At 34.6% G+C, this 25,412-nt stretch overlaps 1 protein-coding gene across 1 annotated transcript in view; it reads left to right on the top strand.

Moving 5' to 3' along the window:
• Positions 1–479: 479 nt before the first annotated feature.
• Positions 480–25,412, top strand: part of LOC136034885 (E3 SUMO-protein ligase NSE2-like) — a 235,066-nt gene continuing 210,133 nt past the window's right edge. The window contains exon 1 of the mRNA XM_065716375.1: positions 480–491. The gene's annotated coding sequence lies outside the window, so the exon portion shown is untranslated. The remainder of the gene's footprint in view (positions 492–25,412) is intronic.

Raw genomic sequence — 25,412 nt, 5'->3', positions numbered from 1 at the left:
TCTACTTCCTTTTTCATTAAAAGGACTTGTCTTTTCTTTCTTTGACTTGTCTTTTCTTTCTTTCTTTTCTAAATTTTGAATATGGTTGTGATAAATGAACAAAACAAAATAAATGCATCTATGACACTTCTTTTTGCATAATTTTGTATAATTTTCTGCATGAAGTTTCGAGAACACAAAGGCTAATCTTGACCATACAATCAATGTCTCTATACTCACTTACTATTAACTATCTTATTTTTTTATTGTCCTTTGTTTTAACGTTTGAAGTAAATGTAATAGTTGTGTGCATACCAAGGCCAGTTTGGAAATAACTCGAACCGTGTTAGGGACAGATTTCTTAATTCCATATGGGTTTCTACGTGTATTCTTGCAATGGTAATTGCTTGTGATTAAGCTACATTTGAGATTCTATTTCTTATCATCTACTTTCTCAAAAATGCTGTTGATTTCTCACGTTTACGAGCTAGAAATTTCATGAAAAATTTAAAGTTAGAACATCACACTAGCCTCTCTCTTTACTACTGACTTACTGTAATACTATTCATTTTTATTTAAGTTTTGGTGTAGACAAATATAGTTACTTTTTTGATTATCAAACCCTCCCCCAGTAATTGCAATTTAATTTTGTGTAGTAATTCATTTTAGGTCTCCATGATTTTCAGAAATCCTTGATAGCTGACCTACCGTCTGATTGGCTCGATTTAAGTGTCAAGGAAAAAATTGCTCCTGTGTTGCAAATCCGCGATGAAGTAAACGCAAGTTTAACAGGAATGAATACTGTTCTTTTAACTCTAGACCTTACTGGGAGGGAGTTTACTGATAAAATTCAAGAGGTTAGAGTCCTTTTTATAATATGTGTGTAATGTGCCTGCATATGGGAGAAAAGGGGCACACCATCCCCCTCATTCACAACTCTCACAAGAGTTCCTCATATGGATTTTGTAAAAAAAAAATAAAGAAAATATGTGCAGGTTTTGGTTTGATTTATGCATCAAATCCTGAGCCTATGAAGAAAAGATCATCTTATCATCCCTGAAACTATAATCTTCCGTTTCTAGGGGCAACAGGGGTCAAGGGCTCAGTTTTCTTTATTGAAATTAATTTTTTTCGGGTTGTGCAATCAAATTGGTAAATGGACTGTTTGTAGGACGTTCCGTGACTACTTCAAAATAAAGTTTATCGACTTCTCCAGTATTTCATCCTATTATTTGAAGTGGCTCTGGAACTCTTTAACATTGATATCAACCAACGCGTACCCCAAAGCTTTTTGTACAGCCCAAATAAATAAAAAAAGAATTTCTTTTAGATTTCTGTTTACTTCTCATGAATTGATAAAAAGAATAAGTCTGATGGGTCTAGTCCTGGCAAATAAAGATAGAAGACAAACAGTACCTGAATTTTAAGAGGTCTGTTAGTAGAACACTGATAAGGTAATGTGTTCTGGGGTGTTGTCATTACGAATAGACAAATACCTTTGGCACGAACTTTAATACACTTCTGTCTCTCCTAAAAATTTTCTATATATTTCTCCGTATTTATTACACATACTATTCTACATCAATTTTTCTACATATTTATTTCATTATTTGTCGTTTCTTCTTAATTAAAGATCTCCAGAATAAGCAAGATTTTTAAAACATTTTGCCAAGTTTATAGCCTCCAACCCCTTCATAACCTTTGGTAAAGGTGACAGCATTCATTTTGGAAGCTATTCAAAGCGCTTCATAAGCTTCTTTAAGTTTTTGTCGGGTTTCGTAAGCTTTCACCATGTCTCTCTATTGTTACACTGGTATTTAAGAATTGTTTATTTTAGAAGAAAAATAGTGAATTTTATTTTTGATAATTTGTGGAAGACCTGAGACAGTGAACCACCCAGTTAAAGCTGGATAAAGTATTCCCAAAAGTGAAATAATAAACGATTTTACAAAAAGTACCTTTAGGGCTTTAGAATATTATTTTAGAACATAGTTTCTGAAAAAAACATAACTTTACCTAGATATATGTTTGGGGTCTTTCCTTGAGACATTTAACAACGAATTAAATGTTGAAATATTCTAAGTTGAAATTCTTAAATTTTCTGTTTCAAACAACACTGGACATGACAACATTCAAGTCGCCATGTGTTACCGCATCCCTCTGCAATATAAGTAAATTAGAGCAAATATGGAATAAACATAGGTAAAAATAAGTCAATTGCTTGGGATGAATAATCTGATTTATTAAAGGGTTGACTCGCCACTATCAGTCGGCGTTCCACAATCTTCACAATGAGCTGAGTGAAATAAATTGATTTCTATAAATTCTAGTAAAATTGCTGTTGAGTGCTTTAAAATATTTCAGTTAATCAGTGGTTTATTTCCAATAATTTAGCTATAAATTTTATGAAAACTAAATTTGTTTTCAGATAAGTTGCGCCTGTTAACCGCCGGATAAGTGAGGATAAATGACGCCAATAAATTTGTCAATATGTAAATAAAATTGGATTTTTTCAAAAGCCAAAAAAGTATGATATTATATGCAGAGAGCTAAAAGGGACAGTAATTGTGAAACTTGTCACATATAAAGGAATTTATAAATAATCCGTGCTTTCAGTAGATTACACGTGATTAATATTTTTTTTTAGTCTAGTTACCCATAATATTTTAGTTAAAAAGCTGACTGATAAGTACTTGTTATTACCCTTTTTCTGAATATATCTAAGGAATTTTGTGTTAAGCCGATAAGTTGGATAAGGGATAAGTCGAAGGAATTTTTAACTTCGGTTGTCAAACGACCCTCCACATCTGCCAGTTTTAAAAGAAACATTGTCGCCTTACTGGTTGAAAGGGTTCTGTAAGCTTGCTCAAAAGATCGTATAATCAATCCCCTAACTATGTCATCTAAAAGATATTCTTTTCTGGAAGGGTCGTGTTCTTTGTCTATGTGGAGTTTCTGGGTCTAGATATAAAGTACATCTCAGAAGATGTTTCCCAATTCAGTTTTAAAACTTCTGTTACGTTGAGTAGAACGTTCAAAACTAAAAAGTCGTTGCGAGAAGCGCTGAAAATAGTTGTTAAACAGTGACACAATTTGTTGGTCTAAAGCCGGTAGAAAATACTACCACATTAATGAAGTACGAATATACCTGCATAGAGGGACAAGAAAGGAGAGGAACCAGAAAACTAGTCCGAGAGATATAATTTTTTTCAATTCTGTTGAGTTCTTTTCAAACTTTAATGACAATCGTCTGTACTTTTAAAAACTTCTCTTTTATTTCATTGCTGCTTGTTTCTAATGAAACAGTTCGTGGTAACAAACTGCAAGTAAGGAGCGATGCGGCTCAATAGTAACCAAAACTGTAAGAAACAGAATCTTGATAATAATAGATGCATCAAAAGAATCAAATTTTGATATTTATTCAAAATATATAAAATTAATAAAGTTTAATGTTGCCCTTCAAAAGTTATGAGCCTGAGAATATTTCTTCAAGTTTTGAAAAAGGTAGGAAACACCACTAAAAGATTAAGAGATTTCAATAAAAATCACACCATGAAATCAAGTATATCAGAGAACCCTACAATAGAAGTTTGAAGCTCATATAAAGAAAAATATGGAATTTCGATTATTTTTCCAGAAGCAAGATCATGGATGTGTGTTGGATGTGTGCAAGATCGAGGATGTGTATTATTATTTTTTTTTTTTTACCAAGGCTGATCGTAAGATCGGGAGAGGGCTCATTTATATTGGAGGGCATCTGGCCCCCTTCCACCGCCTTTTTATCCAGAATTCTCAAATCAAAATTTTGAGATTTTCATTTTCTTCAGCATGGTCGAAAGATTTAATAACTGTGTCTTTGAGGATGACTTGACCCACCACAGACCCCAGGGGAAGAGTTGCAAGCTCTGAAGTTTGCCCACTGCTTCTATGTAGTACTAGCTATTGGGAAGTATAAATATATTTACGGGCAGATCTCTGGCGAGGGTGCTAATGCGGGAGGATCTTTCCATGGAGGAGTTTTGCGACAGCGAATTTTCTATGGGGGAGGAGCTAGACTTCTTGGCATTTGTTAAATAACTATCATAAATTAAATAAAGAACAAGTCCTTTCAACTGAAAATAAGGAGCAACTTTAAAACTTAAAACGAACAAAAATTATTAGGTATATCAGGGGGCCCCCTCCTCAGTACCTCATTCTTTACGCTAAAGCGTTTTCTGAATTTTTAAAATAGTTTACTATTCCAAATAAATGGGCCTTGTGGGTCAGGAGTAATTTTTAAATAATCGGAACAAAAAGCCAAACCTTACCGTAAAGAGGGAGGTACCTTCTCATATACTTAATAATTTCTGTTCGTTTTAAACTTTGATGTTGCTCCTTATTTTTAGTTGAAAAAACTTGCTTTTTTTGCTTAATTTAGTATACAGACCTGTCTTCAACCAGAGGATAATTACATCCCTTCCCTTCACAATCAAATAGTTCGTGGTAACGAACTGTAGTAAGGAGCGACCGGGCTCAATAGTAACCGAAACTCTAAAAAATGGAATTTTGATACCAAAAGTTACATCAAAAGAATCGAATTTTAATTCTGATTTTACATATATAAGTTTACTCAAGATCAGTTATACCCATCAAAAGTTACGAGCCTGAGAAAATTTGCCTCCTTTTAGAAAATAGGGGGAAACACCCCTAAGAGTCATACAATCTCAACAAAAATCACACCATCAGGTTCAGCGTATCCGAGAACCTTATTGTAGAAGTTTCAAGCTCCTATCTACAAAAATGTGGAATTTCGTATTTTTTGTCAGAAGACAGATCACGGATGCGTGTTTATTTGTTTTTTTGTTGTTTTTTCCCCAGGGGTGATCGTATCGACTGAGTGGTCCTAGAATGTCGCAAGAGGGCTCATTCTAACGGAAATTAAAACTTCTAGTGCCCTTTTTAAGTGATCAAAAAATTGGAGGGCACCTAGGCCCCCTCCCACACTCATTTTTCCCGAAAGTCACCAGATCAAAATTCTGAGATAGCCATTTTATTCACCATAGTCGAAAAACCTAATAACTATGTCTTTAGGGACGACTTACTCCCCCACAGTCCCCATGGGAGGGGCTGCAAGTTACAAACTTTGACTTATGTTTACAGATAATAATGGTTACTGGGAAGTGTACAGACGTTTTCAGGGGGATTTTTTTTGTTTAGGGGGAAGATTTAAGAGGGGTTACGTGGGAGGATATTTCCATGGAGAAATTTGTCATGGGGAAGATAATTTCAATGAAGGGGGCGCAGGATTTTCTAGCATTATTTGAAAGAACAGTGAAACACAAATATGAAAAGTTATTTCTACTGAAAGTAAGGAGCAGCATTAAAACTTAAAACGAACAAAAATTATTACGCATATGAGGTGCTTACTTCTTCATTATACCTCACTCCCTACGCTAAAGTATTTTTAGTAATTTCAACTGTTTATTCTACGGCCTTTGGGATTCAGAGCTCATTCTTAATGAATTGGGACAAAATTTAAGCTTTCGGGTAAAGAGCGAGGTATCGATGAGGGTTGAACCCCCTCATACACGCAACAAAAACATACGAATATAGAAGTTCGTTACGTAAATTAATTCGTAAGTGACGTATATTTTTTACCAATGAAAACGTTTGTAAAACATTAAAAGTTCTAGTTGCTTTTTTAAGTAATCAAAAAATTGGAGGGCAACTAGGCCTCCTCCCTCGCTCCTTTTTTCTCAAAATCTTCCGATTAATAACAAAAAATTAATATGCAAATTTCGTTGTAATTATTTATGTGCGGAGAGCCAAGATCAAAACATGTATTAATCCAGCATTAATTCAGCAAGGAGCAACATTAAAACTTAAACCGAACAGAAATTACTCCGTATATGAAAGGGGCTTTTCCTCCTCAGCGCCCCGTTCTTTACGCTAAAGTTTCTTATTGTTTTAAAAATAGAGTTAAGAGAAAGAGTCAAACTTTAGCGTAAAGAGCGGGTTGTTGAGGAGGAAAAGCCCCTTTCATATACGGAGTAATTTCTGTTCGTCTTAAGTTTTAATGTTGCTCCTTACTTTCATTTAAAAAAACTTGTTTTTTTATTTAATTATGTAAAAGGCTGCTGCGAAATGTCTGCAATAGTCCCCAAGATGTCATTGTTAACCTATTAATTTGGGAGAAATGTTGCATAAGAGCCTAGTATATTCATCCGAATGAATGGTATGTTCATTCAGTAGAGATGGTTAGAAAATTGGAGGCGTGTTACATCTTGCTTGAGGTTGAATTTCACAAAGATGAACAACAATGTGTAATGGAGAAGAAAAGTGGGGCTGACATAGTGTTTAATAGTATTTGAATAAGTGTTAATGGAAGTCTATGTTTTGGAAGTATGTTTGATATTTCATAACTGGTTTATGAATACCTTGCATGTTGCGAATACCTGGGCTGAATACCTTGCATGTTGATGAAAATGCAATTTATTTCCGAAATGTTTTATTGGAAAATCATTTTTATTTGAAGTTGATTCCCGAATGGTGACTAATTTTAGTGCAAATTATATAGTAACTAGCTGTTGGGGTGGCGCTTCGCGCCACCCCAACACCTAGTTGGTGGGGGCGCTTCGCCCCCCCCCCCCCCAAGCCCCCCCGCGCGCGTAAGTCGTTACGCGCCATAATAGTTACGCGCCATTGTAGTTGTGTCCCTATGTCCCACCTGTGAATATAGATAGATAGATATATATATATATATATATATATATATATATATATATATATATATATATATATATATATATATATATATATATATATATATATATATATATATATATGATTTTAACTACGTAAAACTTGCGAATATACAACATTCTTTGCTGTCCCATTGTCTTTGCATATAAATAGATTGTCAGGTTTACCGACTCTTGAACATGCAACATATAATGGTCCATGGGAAAACAATCTGTATTCAGATCTATACCTCATGATTCTAATGATTGCCCTTGAGCTTTGTTGATGGTGATTGCTAATCGACCATTCCCTGTCCCGGTGTCCCGGTCGTCATTTATATCCCCCTGTTTCCCCCGGTGTCCCCGTTGTAGTTGTGTCCCTGTGTCCCGGTCGTCATTTATATTCCCTGTGTCCCGGTCGTCATTTGTATCCCGGTGTCCCGGTCTGTATATACATTCGTTTTTTAGTTTTGTTTTTCTCCTTTTTTTTTCCTTTTTTTTTCTTTTTTAGTTTATTTAGATTTTTAGATTTTTTAGTTTTTTTATTAGTTTTTAGTTTTTTTTTCTTTTTTTTTTGTAGTTTTTACCTTCTTTTTAGTTTTGTTAGTTTTTTTTTTACTTATGTCCTGGTCGTCATTTATACTCCCTGTGTCCCGGTGCTTTGTTGATTGCTAATCGAACATTCCTTTTGTCCTGGTCGCTTTCTCTTTGAGTGTCGTCATTTATTTTTTTCTTTTTTAGTTCTTTTAGTTTTTACCTTTTTTAGTTTTTTTTTTAGTTTTTTAGATGAAAATTTTTTTTTGTTTTTTCCTTTTTTTCTTTTTAGTTTTTTATTGGTTTTTACCTTTATTTTAGCTTATTTTTCAGTTTTTTCCTTTTTTTTAGTTTTTCTTTATTTTTTATTTTTTTTAGTTTTTTACCTTTTTTTAGTTTTTTTAGTTTTTTTAGTTTTTTAGCTTTTTTACTTTTTTTATTAGTTTTTAGTTTTTTTTGTAGTTTTTGCCTTTTTTTAGTTTTTTCAGTTTTTTTTTAGTTTTTTATTGGTTTTTACCTTTATTTTAGCTTATTTTTCAGTTTTTTCCTTTTTTTTAGTTTTTTTTAGTTTTTAGTTTTTTTAGTTTTTTACCTTTTTTTAGTTTTTTTAGTTTTTTTAGTTTTTTAGCTTTTTTATTTTTTTTATTAGTTTTTAGTTTTTTTTGTAGTTTTTGCCTTTTTTTAGTTTTTTTAGTTTTTTAGCTTTTTTATTAGTTTTTAGTTTTTTTTGTAGTTTTTGCCTTTTTTAGTTTTTTTTTCTTTTTAGTTTTTTTGTAGTTTTTACCTTCTTCCTGTTTCCCCCGGTGTCCCCGTTGTAGTTGTGTCCCTGTGTCCCGGTCGTCATTTATATTCCCTGTGTCCCGGTCGTCATTTGTATCCCGGTGTCCCGGTCTGTATATACATTCGTTTTTTAGTTTTGTTTTTTTCCTTTATTTTTTTCCTTTTTTTTTCTTTTTTAGTTTTTTTAGATTTTTAGATTTTTTAGTTTTTTTATTAGTTTTTAGTTTTTTTTTCTTTTTTTTTGTAGTTTTTACCTTCTTTTTAGTTTTGTTAGTTTTTTTTTTTACTTATGTCCTGGTCGTCATTTATACTCCCTGTGTCCCGGTGCTTTGTTGATTGCTAATCGAACATTCCTTTTGTCCTGGTCGCTTTCTCTTTGAGTGTCGTCATTTATTTTTTTCTTTTTTAGTTCTTTTAGTTTTTACCTTTTTTAGTTTTTTTTAGTTTTTTAGATGAAAATTTTTTTTAGTTTTTTCCTTTATTTCTTTTTAGTTTTTTATTGGTTTTTACCTTTATTTTAGCTTATTTTTCAGTTTTTTCCTTTTTTTTAGATTTTCTTTATTTTTTATTTTTTTTAGTTTTTTACCTTTTTTTAGTTTTTTTAGTTTTTTTAGTTTTTTAGCTTTTTTACTTTTTTTATTAGTTTTTAGTTTTTTTTGTAGTTTTTGCCTTTTTTTAGTTTTTTCAGTTTTTTTTAGTTTTTTATTGGTTTTTACCTTTATTTTAGCTTATTTTTCAGTTTTTTCCTTTTTTTTAGTTTTTTTTAGTTTTTAACTTTTTAGTTTTTTACCTTTTTTTAGTTTTTTTAGTTTTTTTAGTTTTTTAGCTTTTTTATTTTTTTATTAGTTTTTAGTTTTTTTTGTAGTTTTTGCCTTTTTTTAGTTTTTTTAGTTTTTTAGCTTTTTTATTAGTTTTTAGTTTTTTTTGTAGTTTTTGCCTTTTTTTAGTTTTTTTTCTTTTTAGTTTTTTTGTAGTTTTTACCTTCTTTTTAGTTTTGTTAGTTTTTTTTTTACTTATGTCCTGGTCGTCATTTATACTCCCTGTGTCCCGGTGCTTTGTTGATTGCTAATCGAACATTCCTTTTGTCCTGGTCGCTTTCTCTTTGAGTGTCGTCATGTATTTTTTTCTTTTTTAGTTCTTTTAGTTTTTACCTTTTTTAGTTTTTTTTAGTTTTTTAGATGAAAATTTTTTTTAGTTTTTTCCTTTTTTTCTTTTTAGTTTTTTATTGGTTTTTACCTTTATTTTAGCTTATTTTTCAGTTTTTTCCTTTTTTTTTATTTTTTATTTTTTTTAGTTTTTTACCTTTTTTTAGTTTTTTTAGTTTTTTTAGTTTTTTAGCTTTTTTACTTTTTTTATTAGTTTTTAGTTTTTTTGTAGTTTTTGCCTTTTTTTAGTTTTTTCAGTTTTTTTTTTAGTTTTTTATTGGTTTTTACCTTTATTTTAGCTTATTTTTCAGTTTTTTCCTTTTTTTTAGTTTTTTTAGTTTTCTCCCTTTTTTTAGTTTTTTTAGTTTTTTTTAGTTTTTTAGCTTTTTTATTTTTTTTATTAGTTTTTAGTTTTTTTGTAGTTTTTGCCTTTTTTTAGTTTTTTTAGTTTTTTAGCTTTTTTATTAGTTTTTAGTTTTTTTGTAGTTTTTGCCTTTTTTTAGTTTTTTTAGTTTTTTAGCTTTTTTATTTTTTTTATTAGTTTTTAGTTTTTTTGTAGTTTTTGCCTTTTTTTAGTTTTTTTCAGTTTTCAGTTTTGTCACCTGATCCAGTTTTTTCAGGTGACGTCACCTGATTCATCCACAGATCCACACACAGACAACTTATTTTTATATATATAGATTTGAGAGAGAGAGAGAGATAGAGAGAGAGAGAGAGAGAGAGAGAGAGAGAGAGAGAGAGAGAGAGAGAGAGAGAGAGAGAGAGAGAGAGAGAGATGCCTTTAAAGATAACATGACCCCAACAGCGCCTGGGAATAGGTCTCTAAGTTATATGAATTGCCCATAGTTTACGCATAATATTCGTCATTAGGAAGTATACAGACATTTTCAATTAGGGGGGGGGGGATTTTGTGCTTGGTGATGGTTTCCATGGGGATAATTTTCCTTGGGGAGGGAAATTTCCAGAAATAAATTTTACAGGGGGAATTTTACACTGAGGGTATTTGACAGAATTCCTGTACGAAATTATTTTTATTTGTCTTAATTTTTCTTGGCCAACTCAATTTTGCATGTGGAGATTTTCTGGCGGAAATGTCTCGGGGAACATTTTTCAGCGTGTTTTGATTTACTGGAAAAATTTCCATGGAAGGGGATGTCCGGAGTGATAAAGAAACAATTTAGAGCTTAGAGTCTTTTTTTAAATGAAAAAATGCTAAGGATAATTTTTCAGCATGAATCGTTTGCAAAAATTTTTACGGAGGGGGGATTTTTAGCAAGGATGGATTTTTCCTAAAGCAATCTTAAAAAAAGTTTGTTTTTCGTGGGTGAAAATTTCTGCGGGGGAGTTTCCCACAAGGGAAGGGAATATTTCATTGAGGGTGAGCTAGGTTTACCGGCATTATTTGAAAAAGGATCAGAAATTAAATAAGAAAAACACTTTTTTCAACTGAAAGTAAGGAGCAGCATTAAAACCCAAAACCAACAGAAATTATTCCATATATGAAGAGGTCTCCCCTTCCTCAAATACCTTGCTCTTTACGCTAAAATTTGACTGTTTGTCCTAATTTTTTAGCAATGACTCTTGAAACCCAAGGGCTTTTTAATGAGAATAGGAAGCTTTTTTAAAAGTTCTAAAAACGTTAGCGTCAAGAGTGAGGCATTAAGGAAGGGGGTTACCCTTTCATATACAGAGTAATTTCTGCTCGTTTTGAGTTTTAATATTGCTCTTTACTTAGTGTTGAAAAAACCTTTTTCGTTATTTAATTCCTTACAAACACGCACAAAGTGCTCTAAGTCCTTGTTATCCCCATTTTGTATCAAAATAGGAATCACTCAATGACCAAAACCTACCGAAATACTTACCTCTTTCTTCGAGTTGCATAGGGGTTACTCCATGGCCAAAACCTACCGAAATACTTACCTCTTTCTTTAAGTTGCATAGGAATCACTCCATGGCCAAAACCTACAAAAATACTTACCTCTTTCTTCAAGTTGCATAGGAATCACTCCATGGCCAAAACATACCGAAATTCTTACCTCTTTGTTCAAGTTGCATTAAATTACTCCTTGCTGAAACAGTTAACCCTACATCTTCCCCGTCAAGCTCAAATTGTTAAAAAAGCAGTAATTGGATCCTAGGACCACATGTATTCAACATTCTGCTTTGAATCAAGTGAAAATATCAAGCATGAGTTATGGCCTCTATCGAACTTCCCAATGATACTGACAAAATGTATTCAAGAAATTATTTGATAGTAGATGCATCAATAAAATATCTGTTACATAAGCATAGTTAAAACTAAATCTGAGTCATCTTAATATATATGTTACATTGGCATGGAAGTGCACGCTGTGTATACGACATATTTGTTTTGAAAGTGCCACAAACCCATCGCCTACCTTGATTTTTAAAAAGATAGTTTTTGAGTGTAATGAATGCTGAGGAACATAACAGATAAAGATCATGGTAATTACCTTTATAATATGGAGCTTATCTACAATGGTGCTCCAGGAGAAATGCCATCGGACACTGTGTCATCACCTTTGATCTGGGATGTCATTTCCTGACACCTTTGATCTGGGATTGTCAATTTATCTTGGAATTTTTCTTCAACTTTCAAAAATGTGTTCAATTATCACTTGGGCAAGCACTGTATAAAGAATGAAGAAGAAAATTCCTATGATACCACTGCTAAAACTCGTCCTAAACTGTAAAAAAAAAAGCTCGAGATTTAGCAAATTTTTTTTTTAATGTTTGTCAACAACAATTATTGGAATTTCAGCAGCTGAGATAGCTGAAATGGAATATTAAAGACCCTATTGAAATTCCCTCATCGTTATCGAATATCCAATTTATTGTAAAACAAAAATGTTGGATTAACATACCTGAATTGTGTTTTCAAATTGTGGAAAATTAAACTAGTTTTCTCTAAAGCTCTTTAATTTTCAGTTTGTTGGCAAAATTTCATGTTAGATCTTTATTGAATTTCTATCTTGTTTGTTGGATGCTTCATTAGGTTTTCATTACTAGCATTGTTCAATTTTTTAGGCCTGTTGTTGGATTTTCAGCTATTTTCCCCAAGTTTTCTATATTAATGTAATAAAATCTCCTAGGTTTATAATCTTATTTCTAGTTGTAGAGATTCGACATCCATTTTTTAATCTTTAAACTAAACAATAAACACCAAATAAATAATCATTTATTTGCAAAAAACCAATGTCTTTCAGAAAAATACGATATCTTTAACCTCTTGGGCCTCTCAGGCTCGCAGCCGACACTTTTGTAAGAAATTTATGAGCGTCAAAAAAGGCTGGTTTACCTTCCATCTGGAAAACAAACCTGAAAAGGAAGATGAAATTAAACTAAGGCACAATTAAGATGGAAGACACTTCTTCTTATTCCCTTTTCCTATGTCCTTTTTAAGAGACATAGAACATACATGTTTCAATACTTATGATACAAATCCAGTCTTCTCCGGACACCTATGATCTATTGATCCAACAGTTCTAGATAGTTATCTTAAAAGTTACCTTCCCCTGAAAAAAATTTTTTTCTTTCAACTGATATTAGGGAGCAACATTAAAACTCAAAACGAAAAGAAATTATTGTCTATAGGAAGGAGTTGCCCCTTCTTCAATACCTTGCTCTTTTAGCTAAGGTTTCTAACACCTTTAAAAAAGCTTCGTACTCTAATTAAGCGGCTCTTTTGTTTCAAAAGTCGTTCTTAAATATTGAGACGAACAGTAAAACTTTAGCGTAAAGAGCAAGGAATATGCTGATAAACATGGCTATCCGTAAATTTCGATCAGAAGTTTTTGGGGAAAAGACCTGGGAATTAGACCTTTAAGGTCTAAGCCGGCGGTACTTATCTCCATGTCGTGCCCTTCAGCTAGGAAGTGCAATTGAGAGGGGAATTGGGTCCAGCCATCGTGTGCATCCTGGGTGGGGGAGGTGGGCTAGTTACTCTCAATCTTTTTGGTCAGGACACTAGACTTTTAATTTCCGTTCAACTGAGTCTTCTCCGAACGGCCTTGGATCATTTTTGCCCCTAAAAAAAAAAAAATTAACAGCAAGTAAACTTGTATCCGTAATCTTTCATCTGATACCACGAAATTCCACATTTTCGCAGACAGAGCTTGAAACCTCAACGGTAGGTCTCTCTGATACGCTAAATCTGATGATCTAGTTTTGAATGTCTCTTTGACACTAAACATAATGAATCTTGAATATTTCGAATCAGCATAATAAACCAATTATTTTGATGTCTTTACTCAAAATTCCGTTTTTTAGAGTTTCAATTACTATTGAACCGTACCGTTCTTTTCTCACAGTTCGTTACCACGAACTGTTTGGTGCTTCCATAAACGTTAAAACGACCATATTAAGGGAGATGTGTACCTTACTCTTATATTGATAGCATCCTCTCACTGCTTTTAAGGATGACCATAGCCACTTCCCGTTTCTTCCTTTAATTACTTAAGATTGCAAAGAAGGTTTAACAGCAATTCCCTCAGGACAAGACACAGGTGCATGTTATATCAAAGGGAATGTTTTCTAAAATAAACAGGTGTTAATAACGTAATTGAGAGGGCTTTCTAAGCGATGGACATGTTTATTACCTACTAGTTTTTCTTTGATTCTTTGAACAACCTTCAGGAGGCCGCCACATCAAGATTTTTATGGTTGTTATGCATTAAGGTTTGGGTGTTACTTAATAGAGGGTATTTAAAAAAAAAAAAAAACCTACGAGAGCCCACCAAATCAGGATTTCTATGGTTGTTAGGAAATAGGGATTGTGTATTACATAAAAGTGCTTTCTCTTAAAAAACCTAAGGGTGTAGAGAAAAACCTAAAGAGGTCCCACCAAATCCTCTTTTCCTTTATAATTATGGTTAAAAAACTAAGGGTATAGTAAAAACCTTCAGGGCCCGCCAAATCAGGATTCCTTTGGTTGTTGCATAATAAGGTTTGGCTGCCACCTAATAGAGAGCTAAAAAAGCCACGAGGGCCAGGGGGAAACCTTCAGGGTCCCGTCAAGTAAGGACAGGGTCCTTATATTACCAAACATTTTTGTTTTTAACCCACAAAGAGTCTTTGCTTTCAATGTTGGTAACAAAGAAAGATAAAATTCAAAACCTTTATCTATGATGCACTTACTCAATTTATTAACATATTAATTGAAACAAAACAAAACACTATTGTGGTTTTGCTTTTAAGCGCTACCTAGACAGTCATTTTGCAAGGAAAGAGAAATAAATAGAAAAATCATGTGTAAACAGGTTTGGTAACGTCACTCGATTGCTCCTTCTCCTACAAGACATTCATTTCATTGATAGTAAGTCAGTTTCTTTTTTAGCAGTGAGATAGTCTACATTGAAAATGTTTTACACAATGTCCATTATGTTTATATACATTGAACAGTTGGTCATCCTTTGAGAATTGCACTACCGTTGATAACTTCAATGAAGCACGCAATCCATATAAATTGTATAGCAGATAAGGAATGCAAATTAAAGACTGTAATTTCTGTCTTGAAGAAATTTATTACTCTCATACTAGAGGTTTCTTCTGCTCCAATTGCCACTATGATATATGCGATCAATGGGACAACACTCACCCTGGCAAGATTGAAAAAAAAAAATCAAAACTCTATTTCAGTTTACTTTTAAGAGATATTAGTGTGAACGGACATATCATCCAAGGTATTGGCCTAATGTACAATATAGCACCAGTCAACCTCTAGAATCCGGGACCTCTAGAATCCGTCACTAGGGACCTCTAGAATCCGTCCAGCGCTCTCCCAACTAAGCTATTTCGGCTTATTCAATTCAATGTTACAAATAGTTTATGGAGAGAATGGTTAATTAGAAATAAATCATAGCTTAATTTCGAAATTTTAAATGTCTTGAGCCTTTATTTTGGGAGGATCCAGTATTATTTTGGATCTGGGAACCCAATAAGGAAAGTGTATATAATTTTCGAGTATGGTTTTGCTGTTAGCTAAGTTTGGCTGTTAGCTAATAGAGAGTGCTTAAGAATTTACAAGGGCCGGGAAAAAACCTTCTGGGCCTTCGAGTAGAGACATCGTCCTTATATTACTCAATATTTTCGTTCTTCACCCGCACAGTTTCCTTGTCTTGAATGTGGGTAACATAGAAAATAAAATTGTCCGCCATTTTGTAAAATGCATTTACTCAATTTATTGACATATTAATGTAAACAAAACAAGATGATATTGTGGTTTTGCTTTGAACCACTTCCTAGATTGCCATTTTGCAAGGTAAAATGAATTAAGTCCAAAAATCCTGCCTAAACAGGTTTTTGGCGTCACTCGATTACTCCTCCTCCTAGAAGACATCCATTTTATTGATCGCGGGTCAGTATCTTTTTAGCAGTGAGATAGTCAACATTAAATTTTTTTAAACATGTCTGTTATGTTTGTATACAATGAGGAGTTAGTCATCCTGTTAGAATTTTGCTATCGTTGATGACTGTAATGAAAAGCGTAGATTACTCAGTCCATGTCAGTCGCATAGAGGATATTAAGGACTGTAATTCCTGTCTTATGGAGATTTATGACTCTCATACTAGAGGCTTCTTATGCTCCAACTGTCACTGTGACAAATGATTTTAATGGGAAAATACTTACCCTAGCATGATTGCAAAAGTCCCTAACCATGATTTCAGTTTATATTTAAGAGACTAGTATCGTCGTGGTTTTAAATTGTTTTGGGAAGAAGAACCTGGTCTAAGCTCCAATCGCTGTGTTTACAGTCTGTTTTTTACGACATAACTGTGAAGATACCGCCTACTATGATCATAAGCCTACTGACTTTTATTCAGGTGTTACAGAGAATTATTGTTCGTATCAGAACTCTTCGTGTGACATTGTTTCAAATATGTAAATTGAAACATGTGAATTTCAAAATTTGAATCAAAATAGTTCCCTTGACTTTACGAAGCGATATAATTAAAATGAAGTTAGATTATGTTGTAGAAATGTGACCCTCACCGTTTTACGTGTGCCCATAAATTAGAATTTTTCAGGCAAGCATTCATTTCGTCTGCAGGGGTTGATCCCTGTGTACCACCTATGAATATAGCTAGATTTATATATGTGTTTTGAACGACATAAAACTTGCAAATATACAACATTCTTGGCTTTCCCATTGTCTGTGCATATACAAAGCCTTATGTACTTATAATGACGTCATATGCAAACGCTCTTTTTACAAACAAACAAACATGCATACACACAACTCGTTTTTATTAAAATGATAGCGATGATGATTGGGTTTGGGATTTTGACTTGGATAAGGTCATTAATGCCTACAAGATTTTAGTTAAAAAAACAAAGGTTCGACGATATGTATTTACGTCTGAGAAATAAAGAAGAAAAAGAAAACTGAAACTATAAATGTAAAAACTGGGAATTGCATAAATATTTCAAAATATTTTGACAATAGATTAAAGTAATTCGAAAACCTTAAAACAGATACTTAAAATTTTGAGGTTTATTATGAATTGTTGAACTTTAGCATGCTTGGCACGTGAAGATTTTTCCAACTGTCAATGTTAGAATGAAGATTGACAAATTGAAAAACATTGAAAAAGATAGAATGTCACCAACTGAAAAAATTAAACTGAAAAAAGAAAAAGGGTGAAAAACTAAAAAAAAGACTAGAAAGAAAAAACTAAAAAAAGAAAAAACTAAAAAGAAAAAACCTAAAAAAATAAAAATATAAAAAAGGTAAAAAACTAAAAAGAAAAAAAACTATTAAAAAGCTAAAAACTAAAAAAAAAACTAAAAAAAACTGGGAATTGCACAAATATTTCAATGTATTTTGACAACAGATTGAAGTAATTCGAAATTCTTAAAACAGATACCCAAAAATTTGAGGTTTATTATAAATTGTTGAGCTTTAGCATGCTTGGCACGTAAAGATTTTTCCAAGTGTCAATGTTAGAATGAACATTGACAAATCGAAGAAAACAAATGAATAAAAAGAAGAAACTAAAAAAAAAGAAAAACTAAAAAAGAAGAAACTAAGAAAAGAAAAAACTAAAAAAGAAAATAACTAAAAAAGAAACTATATCTATCTATATATATAAAATAAATTGTCTGTGTGTGTGTGTGTCTGTCGAGTGACGTCATGTTTGTGTGTCGACTGACGTCATGTTTTCGACTGACGAAATTACAGACCGGGACATCGGGACACAAATGACGACCGGGACACGGCACATAGGGAATATAAATGACGACCGGGACACTCAAAGAGAAAGCGACCGGGACACAAGGAATGTTCGATTAGCAATCACCATCAACAAAGCACCGGGACACAAATGACGACCGGGACACAGGGAGTATAAATGACGACCAGGACATAAGTAAAAAAAAAAACTAAAAAACTAAAAAAAGGTAAAAACTACAAAAAAACTAAAAAAAAACAACTAAAAACTAATAAAAACACTAAAAAAGCTAAAAAACTAAAAAAACTAAGAAAAAAAAAGGAAAAAAATGAAAAATAAAGGAGAAATGGAAAAAATTAAAAATAATGAAAATAAAAAAACTTAAAAAGAAAAAAAGGGGAAAAATACAAAAATTTATTTCATCATATACCATTTCAAAAACGAATGCATATACAGACCGGGACACCGGGATACAAATGACGATCGGGACAAAGGGAATATAAATGACGACTGGAACACAGGGACACAACTACAACAGGGACGCCGGGGGGCACAGGGGGATATATAAATGACGACGGGGACACAGGGAATGTTCGATTAGCAATCACCATCAACAAAGCTCAAGGGCAATCATTAGAATCATGAGGTATAACTAAAAAAAACTAAAAAAAGGTAAAAAACTAAAAACTAAAAAAAAAGACCAATTCAAAAACGAATGTATATACAGACCGGGACACCGGGACACAAATGACGACCGGGACACCGGGACACAAGGAATATAAATGACGCCCAGGAAACTCAAAAAGAAATCACAGACTGGGACACAGGGACACAAATGACGACCGGGACACAGGGAATATAAATGACGACCGGGACACAGGGACACATCTACAACGGGGACGCCGGGGGGCACAGGGGGATATATAAATGACGACGGCGACACAGGGAATGGTCGATTAGTAATCACCATCAACAAAGCTCAAGGGCAATCATTAGAATCATGAGGTATAGATCTGAGTACGGATTGTTTTCCCAGTTTGTTTGTGGGTTTGCATTTGACGTCATTATAAGTATATAAGGCTTTGTATATGACGTCATTATAAGATGACACTACAGAACGGGACACCGGGACACAAATGAAGACCGGGACACAGGGAATATAAATGAAGACCGGGACACTTAAAGAGAAATTACCGACCGGGACACCAGGACACAAATGACGACCGGGACACCGGGACAGAGGGAATATAAATGACGACCGGGACACTCAAAGAGAAATTAAAGACTAGGATACCGGGACACGAATGATGACCGGGACACAAGAAATATAAATGACAACTAGGACACAGGGACACCTACGACGGGGACGCCGGGGGCACAGGGGGATATATAAATGAAGACGGGGACACAGGGAATGTTCGATTAGCAATCACCATCAACAAATCTCAAGGGCAATCGTTAGAAAAATGCGTTATTGATCTGAATCCGGATTGTTTTCCCATTGACAATTATTATGTTGCATGTTCAAGAGTTGGTAAACCTGTCAATCTATTTATATGGACAGACAATGGGACAGCAAAGAATGTTGTATATTCACAAGTTTTACGTAGTTAAAAATATATATATATATCTATCTATCTATATTCACAGGTGGGACAGAGGGACACAACTACAATGACGCGTAACTAATATGGCGCGTAACGACTTACGCGCGCGGGGGGGCTTGGGGAAGGGGGGTGCGAAGCGCCCCCACCAACTAGGTGTTGGGGTGGCGCGAAGCGCCACCTCAACAGCTAGTATAAAAATAAGTTGTCTGTGTGTCGAGTGACGTCATGTCATCAGGTCGTCATGTCGCCATTATGACGATGACGTCATTAAAGGTATTTAAGAGATTCGTTCACGGGAAAATGTTTAATTGTAAAATGACTGAAGAACCTACAATGTCAACAGCCGAGGAAGCTGCTCAAAGAGTCTATGCCAAAAAACTTGCTGCTAATAGAGAAAGTAAGAAAAGAAAGCGTTTCGAGGAATCACAAGAGCAACGCGAAACCAGACTTACTGCTAAAAGAGAAAGTGAAAAAAGAAGGCTAAAAGTATTTAAAAAAATTGTTCGAAGACAAATTTTTAATTGTAAGAAGATCGTGGACGGAAAAATGTTTAATTGTAAAATGACTGAAGAACCTACAATGGCAACAGCCGAGGAAGCTGCTCAAAGAGTTTATGCCAAAAAACTTGCGGCTGATAGAGAAAGTAAGAAAAGAACGCGTGCCGAGGAATCACAAGAACAGCAAGAAAACAGGCTTGCGGCTAAAGAACGCAAAACCGCGCAGTTAGATGAAAATCCACCTGGACAGCGAGAGTCAAAACTGAAAATGATAGCGATGATGATTGGGTTTGGGATTTTGACTTGGATAGGGTCATCAATGCCTACCAGATTTTAGTTAAAAAAACAAAGGTTCGGAGATATTTATTTCATAGTGACGCTGAAAAATAAAGAAGAAAAAGAAAACTGAAAAAAGAAAAAAGGTAAAAAACTAAAAACAAACTAAAAAGAAAAAACACTCAAAGAGAAATTACAGACCGGGACACAAATGACGACCGAGACAGAGGGAATATAAATGACGACCGGGACACTCAAAGAGAAATTACAGACTGGGATACCGGGACACAAATGACGACCGGGACACAGGGAATATAAATGACGACCAGGACACAGGTATTTGAGAATATCGTTCAAAGACAAATTTTTAATTGTAAGAAGATCGTTGGAAGAGAAATTTCTAATTGTAAAATGACTGAAGAACCTACAATGGCAACACCCGAGGAAGCTGCTCAAAACGAATGTATTCAAGCCGAAGTAGCTGAGTTGGTAAAGCGTTATGTTTCAGGTTCTAGGTCCGAGAGGCTCCAAGTTTGAACCTTGGCTTTAGCAATAATACAAAAGAAGAAAAAAACTAAAAAAGGTAAAAAATACAAAAAAAAACTAAAAAGAAAATATTAAAAAACTAAAAAAGCTAAAAAACTTAAAAAACAAAAAAGGTAAAAAACTAAAAATTAAAAAAGAAAAAAAACTAAAAAAACTAAAAAAAGGTAAAAACTACAAAAAAACTAAAAAGAAAAAAAAACTAAAAAAAGGAAAAAACTGAAAAATAAAGGAGAAAAAGAAAACTAAATGCCGGGACACAGTGAATATAAATGACGACCGGGATACTCAAAGAGAAATTACAGACAGGGGCACTGGGACACAAATAACGACCGGGAGATATAAATGACGACCGGGACACAAATAACGACCCGGACACAGGGAATATAAATGACGAATGGGACGCTCAAAGAGAAATTACAGACTGGGACACTGGGACACAAATGACGACCGGGATACTGGGAATTTAAATGACGACCGGGACACAGGGAATGTTCGATTAGCAATCACTATCAACAAAGCTCAAGGGCAATAATTAGAATAATGAGGTATAGATCTGAATACGGATTGTTTTTCCCATGGACAATTTTATGTTGCATGTTCAAGAGTCGGTAAACCTGACAATCTATTCATATGCACAGACAATGGAACATCGAAGAATGTTGTATATTCGCAAGTTTTACGTAGTTAAAAATATATAGGCCTATATCTATAACGAAAAGAGAAATCTTTTCTCTTTTATCTATATTCACAGGTGGGACACAGGGACACAACTACAATGGCGCGTAACTAATATGGTGCGTAACGACTTATGCACGCAGGGGGGCTTAGGTGGTGCGAAGCTCCACCCCTACAGCTAGTTTTTTCATAAGTTTAAAGGGTCAATTTTAATGTAAACTAATATTTTACCAGAAAATGCCCCAAAAATTCCATATTCGCGATAATACCTGCTTGAGGGTGCCACATGTCAGCCATTCAGTGTCACAGGATGGGAATTGCCATGGGACATAGCAATCTAGCAATGAAATAGCAAGTTTCCACTGTTCAAATAAAAAGGCCATTTTTAATTAATGAAGTTATTTTTGCGAGAAAAATGTTACAAAACCCTAATACGTGGTAATTTGTGCCAGTTGGATCCCATTTGCCAGCCATAGATTACCGCAGAGGCAGCCATGCACAAAATCTTGGAATTTGTGGAACTTGGAGTGGAATTGACGGAATCAGAATTGTGGAATCGGGGTGCAGAAGTGGGGAATCCAGAACTGACGCAACCAGAGCCGGATTTAGAGTTCGTATTGTAGGGGACATAGTGGGAGCTGAAATCGGTTGAACTGGGGTGGAAGTCATTAGAATCGATGATGGAACCGTTGCAATCAATGGTTAGAATCGGGTGAAGTCAAATTAGTTATCACCTTATTAAAAAATATTTAAAAATGTCTTAAGATTTATGAAGGATGCCAGAGAATCACAGATAAGGTGAATTGACATGGTTTATCACGGAGGGCTGGGTGGCAAAAGCATGAACCAATGGATTTAATGCGTGATTTTTAACAAGAGAATAGCTAGACAATGTCATAGGAATGATGAGGGGTGCTAGAGGATGCCAGTGAATCAGTAATAGTGTGGCATGGTGGTGTGAATTGACATTGTGTATCACGGAGGGTTGGGTTCCTATAACATAACCTATGGATTTAATGTGTCATTTTTAACAAGAAAATTTCTGCAAAATGTGTAAAGAATGATCAGGTGATGGTAAAGGGTACCAGCGGGCCAGTGATAGTGTAGCAAAGGTTAGAAAATTGTCGGAAAATTAGATCACCAAAAATACAAGAATATATCTATCGGGGTATTCAAATGGCAAAGAACGCTTAAATGATAATGATGGGTGCCGAAGGGTACCACGAGGGGTTTTGCTTATAAAAACACGAGCCAGCGAAGTTAAAGGATTATTTTTATCAAGAAAATGTCTTAAGAATGACGAGGAAGTGTCAAGGGACCAGTCATAGTTTGAAACGGTGGCATCAATTGACAAGGTGTATCACAGAGGGTTGGTATATGAAAAACATGAATCATCGGATTTAAATCATATTTCAATATGAAAACATCAGGGAAATTTCTTTCAGGGTGCTCTGAAGTAGCCACATCTTACCACGGTGGCGTGAATGGCTTGGACTGATATGTTCTACAGTTTCAAATTAAGGTGGGAGGTGTTAAGTGAATTTTTCGGCGGTAGGGTGACTGAAATCAAACACCCATTCAATGATATGAGATACTTTCATTAATACCCATCAGAAGCAACTCTTTATAAGGTTCAGATCTATCTCTAATAGCAATCCTCTCCCTCTTGTATTGGTTGTTAGGGTGCATTACCACATATTGTCATGGTGGCTTGAATTGTTTGGATTAACATTTTCTAAAGTCTAAATTTAAGCTGAGAGGCATTAAAAGAATTTTTCGACTGAGGGGGGGGGGGAGTGAAATTTAAGGCTCAATCAAAGAAACAGGTATTGTCATTAAAAGCCCTTAAGATATTTTAATGTGGCTCAAATTTACCTCCAACAAGATTATGTGAAACTTGAAGAGAAAATATTATTCAAATAGGCATTTGTCAATCGGGGATGCATAGTCTTGGCTCAAAGAGATAAGGCATTTTTATTAAAAGCCCTAAAAAAATTGTAATGTAACTTAAATTTACCTCTAACGAGATTAGGTGAAATTGTAATTGAAAATATTATTCAAATGTGCGCTTGTCAACCGAGTGTACATAGTCTTGGCTAAAAGAAACGATACATTTTAATTACAAGCCCTCAAAAATACCTTAATTTGGCTTAAATTACCTCTAATAAGATTTGCCAAATTAATTGGGAAAATATTATTCAAGTCAGCCCTTTCCAACCGGGGGTGCACAGTCTTGGCTCAAAGAAGGGCCGCAATGTCATTAACAGTTCTCAGAAATAGCTCTTAAAGGGCTTAAATTTAACTTTAACAAGAGTATGTAAAATTTGATGAGAAAATATTATTCAAGTGTGTGCTTATCAACCAGGGGTACATAGTCTTGACTCAAAGAACGAGGCAATATCATTAGAAGCTCTCAAAAACATCTTCGTGTGGCTTAAATTTACCTCTATCGAGATTATGTGAAATTTGAAGATAAAATATAATTCTAATTTACGCTTGCCAACCGAGGTTGCATTCTCATACAGAATATTTACATACAAAAGTTTGTATCCCTTAGATTTATTGATCGTAGATAAAACTGCAATATATTTCGCTTTGTTTCTGTTCAATATATGTTCACTCTTGTAGTTTATGCAAATAGGTATGCTCATTCAAGAATGCCCTTAATAAAAGTGTAAATTCTGTGTAGTAAAGAAGAAAAGAAAAAAGACTTTTGATGGCTAAGAAAGGTGTAATATATTCCAGTCTCGTAGCATAGTCCATGCTCTCGCTTATATTTCATCTCTAATAGCAACATTATCTGATAACACTCTCTAAAGCATTACTTAACATGTATGTGCATACCAAATGTAAGCAATTTCAAGTAATCCATTTTCCCTCTGTTATCAATTATTGCGGCCATAGTACTATTCAATAGCTTAATCCTTCTAGTAAGCGGGACAGGAATTTCTATATGGGTCAAACAGGTTATCAAATAGTCAATTGGCAGATGTCACTTGCGCCGTCCGGCTAGCAAAACATCTTACCACAGTTTAGCTTTATATCTGTGGGCGAAAGTTGTTTATTCATGGTGAAAATGATATTGACTTCTGTATTTTTTTTCCGCTCTATTTTTGAGTTCTAGAATCACTCCTGCTGAAGCCGTCGCTGTGCCAAAAACTGACCTAATAAAGTTGCGTTTCCTTTCCACCGTTTTGGCGCCATATATCTTGACTACGCTAAGTGCATTTCACTTACTGCGAGAAGTCACAGATGGTGCATCGTCCACCAGTGGAAATAAACCGACACGAAGGAAACGTCAAGAAGGCATACAGAATGTGCTATTTCTGTACTAATGAAAAACCGTGACAATTGGGATTTGCCAAAACAAGCGTTTGAGCAGAACCGGGTGAAAATCAAGATATCCAGAACATCTAAAATACCCAGTTTGAAGAGATTTGACCAAACTTCCCTGCGCCCCATCTAAGACAATCCGCCTGTTCTTAAGCCGATAGTGTCCCATAGGCCCACCATGCCTAATTTCCTCTTGGCTAACTGTCGATCCCTTTTTAACAAGATGGAAGACTTCGAAGTCCTGCTCCGTAGCAGCAACACAGCTGTTGCTACTGTGACGGAAATTTGGAACCTCGATGAGACTACAGGACGGATTGCTGGATAAAACTCATTTCTAAGTACTCGAAATAGTCGAGGTGACAACAGGCTTGGTGGTGGTGTGGGAATCTCTGTGAGGAAAGAAATTTCGTGTAAACTCCTACCTGAGCTCACAAATCCAGATCATGAGGTTATATAGGTAATGCACAAAATCGTGGGCTTGTCTTGTCGATTTTCATGCGTGATAACGGCATCTGTATATTACCCTGAAAGCGCACAAAACAGGAGTGATCTAGTTTTCTATCTCCAAACAACGATTGATACACTTAGAAGCCGATATAGCAGTCCTGCTTTTATAATTGCTGGTGATTTTAACCAGACAAAGAAAGCTTGGCTAGCCTCCAGTCTTTTTCATAATCAGATTGTGAACATTCCCACTTACTCGTCTGGCAGTACCCTCAATCCGATTCTTACAAACACTGAGGACCTATACCACCCCCCGACATCGCTTGGACCAGTTGACTTGTCTGATCACTACCCCCTATTTCTCAAAGCCAAAAGTTCTGTGAGAAAACCCAAGCTCTCAAGGATCACTACTAGACCAATAACTGACTCTGCAATCCGTGCATATGGCCGCTGGATTGCCAAATATGACTTCCCAGAGGTTTCAATGGACGATTCTCTTGAGCAAAGGGTGTGTTCTTAAATTAAAAATTTTACTCCAAGTACCTTGAGATATTTCCAACAAAGACTATGGTTAAAAGTGAATACGACAAGCTATGGATTACGCCCACTATTAAGACCCTGATTCGTGAACGCAGCCACCTTTACTCGAACAGCAAGGGAAATCAAGGAGTGACCAAAAGAAGCTAA

The sequence above is a fragment of the Artemia franciscana genome, chromosome 13 (genome assembly GCF_032884065.1).
Source record: "Artemia franciscana chromosome 13, ASM3288406v1, whole genome shotgun sequence".
Taxonomy (NCBI): domain Eukaryota; kingdom Metazoa; phylum Arthropoda; class Branchiopoda; order Anostraca; family Artemiidae; genus Artemia; species Artemia franciscana.
Note: the sequence above shows the minus strand (reverse complement) of the source record. Positions and strands in the feature narration are given on the sequence as shown.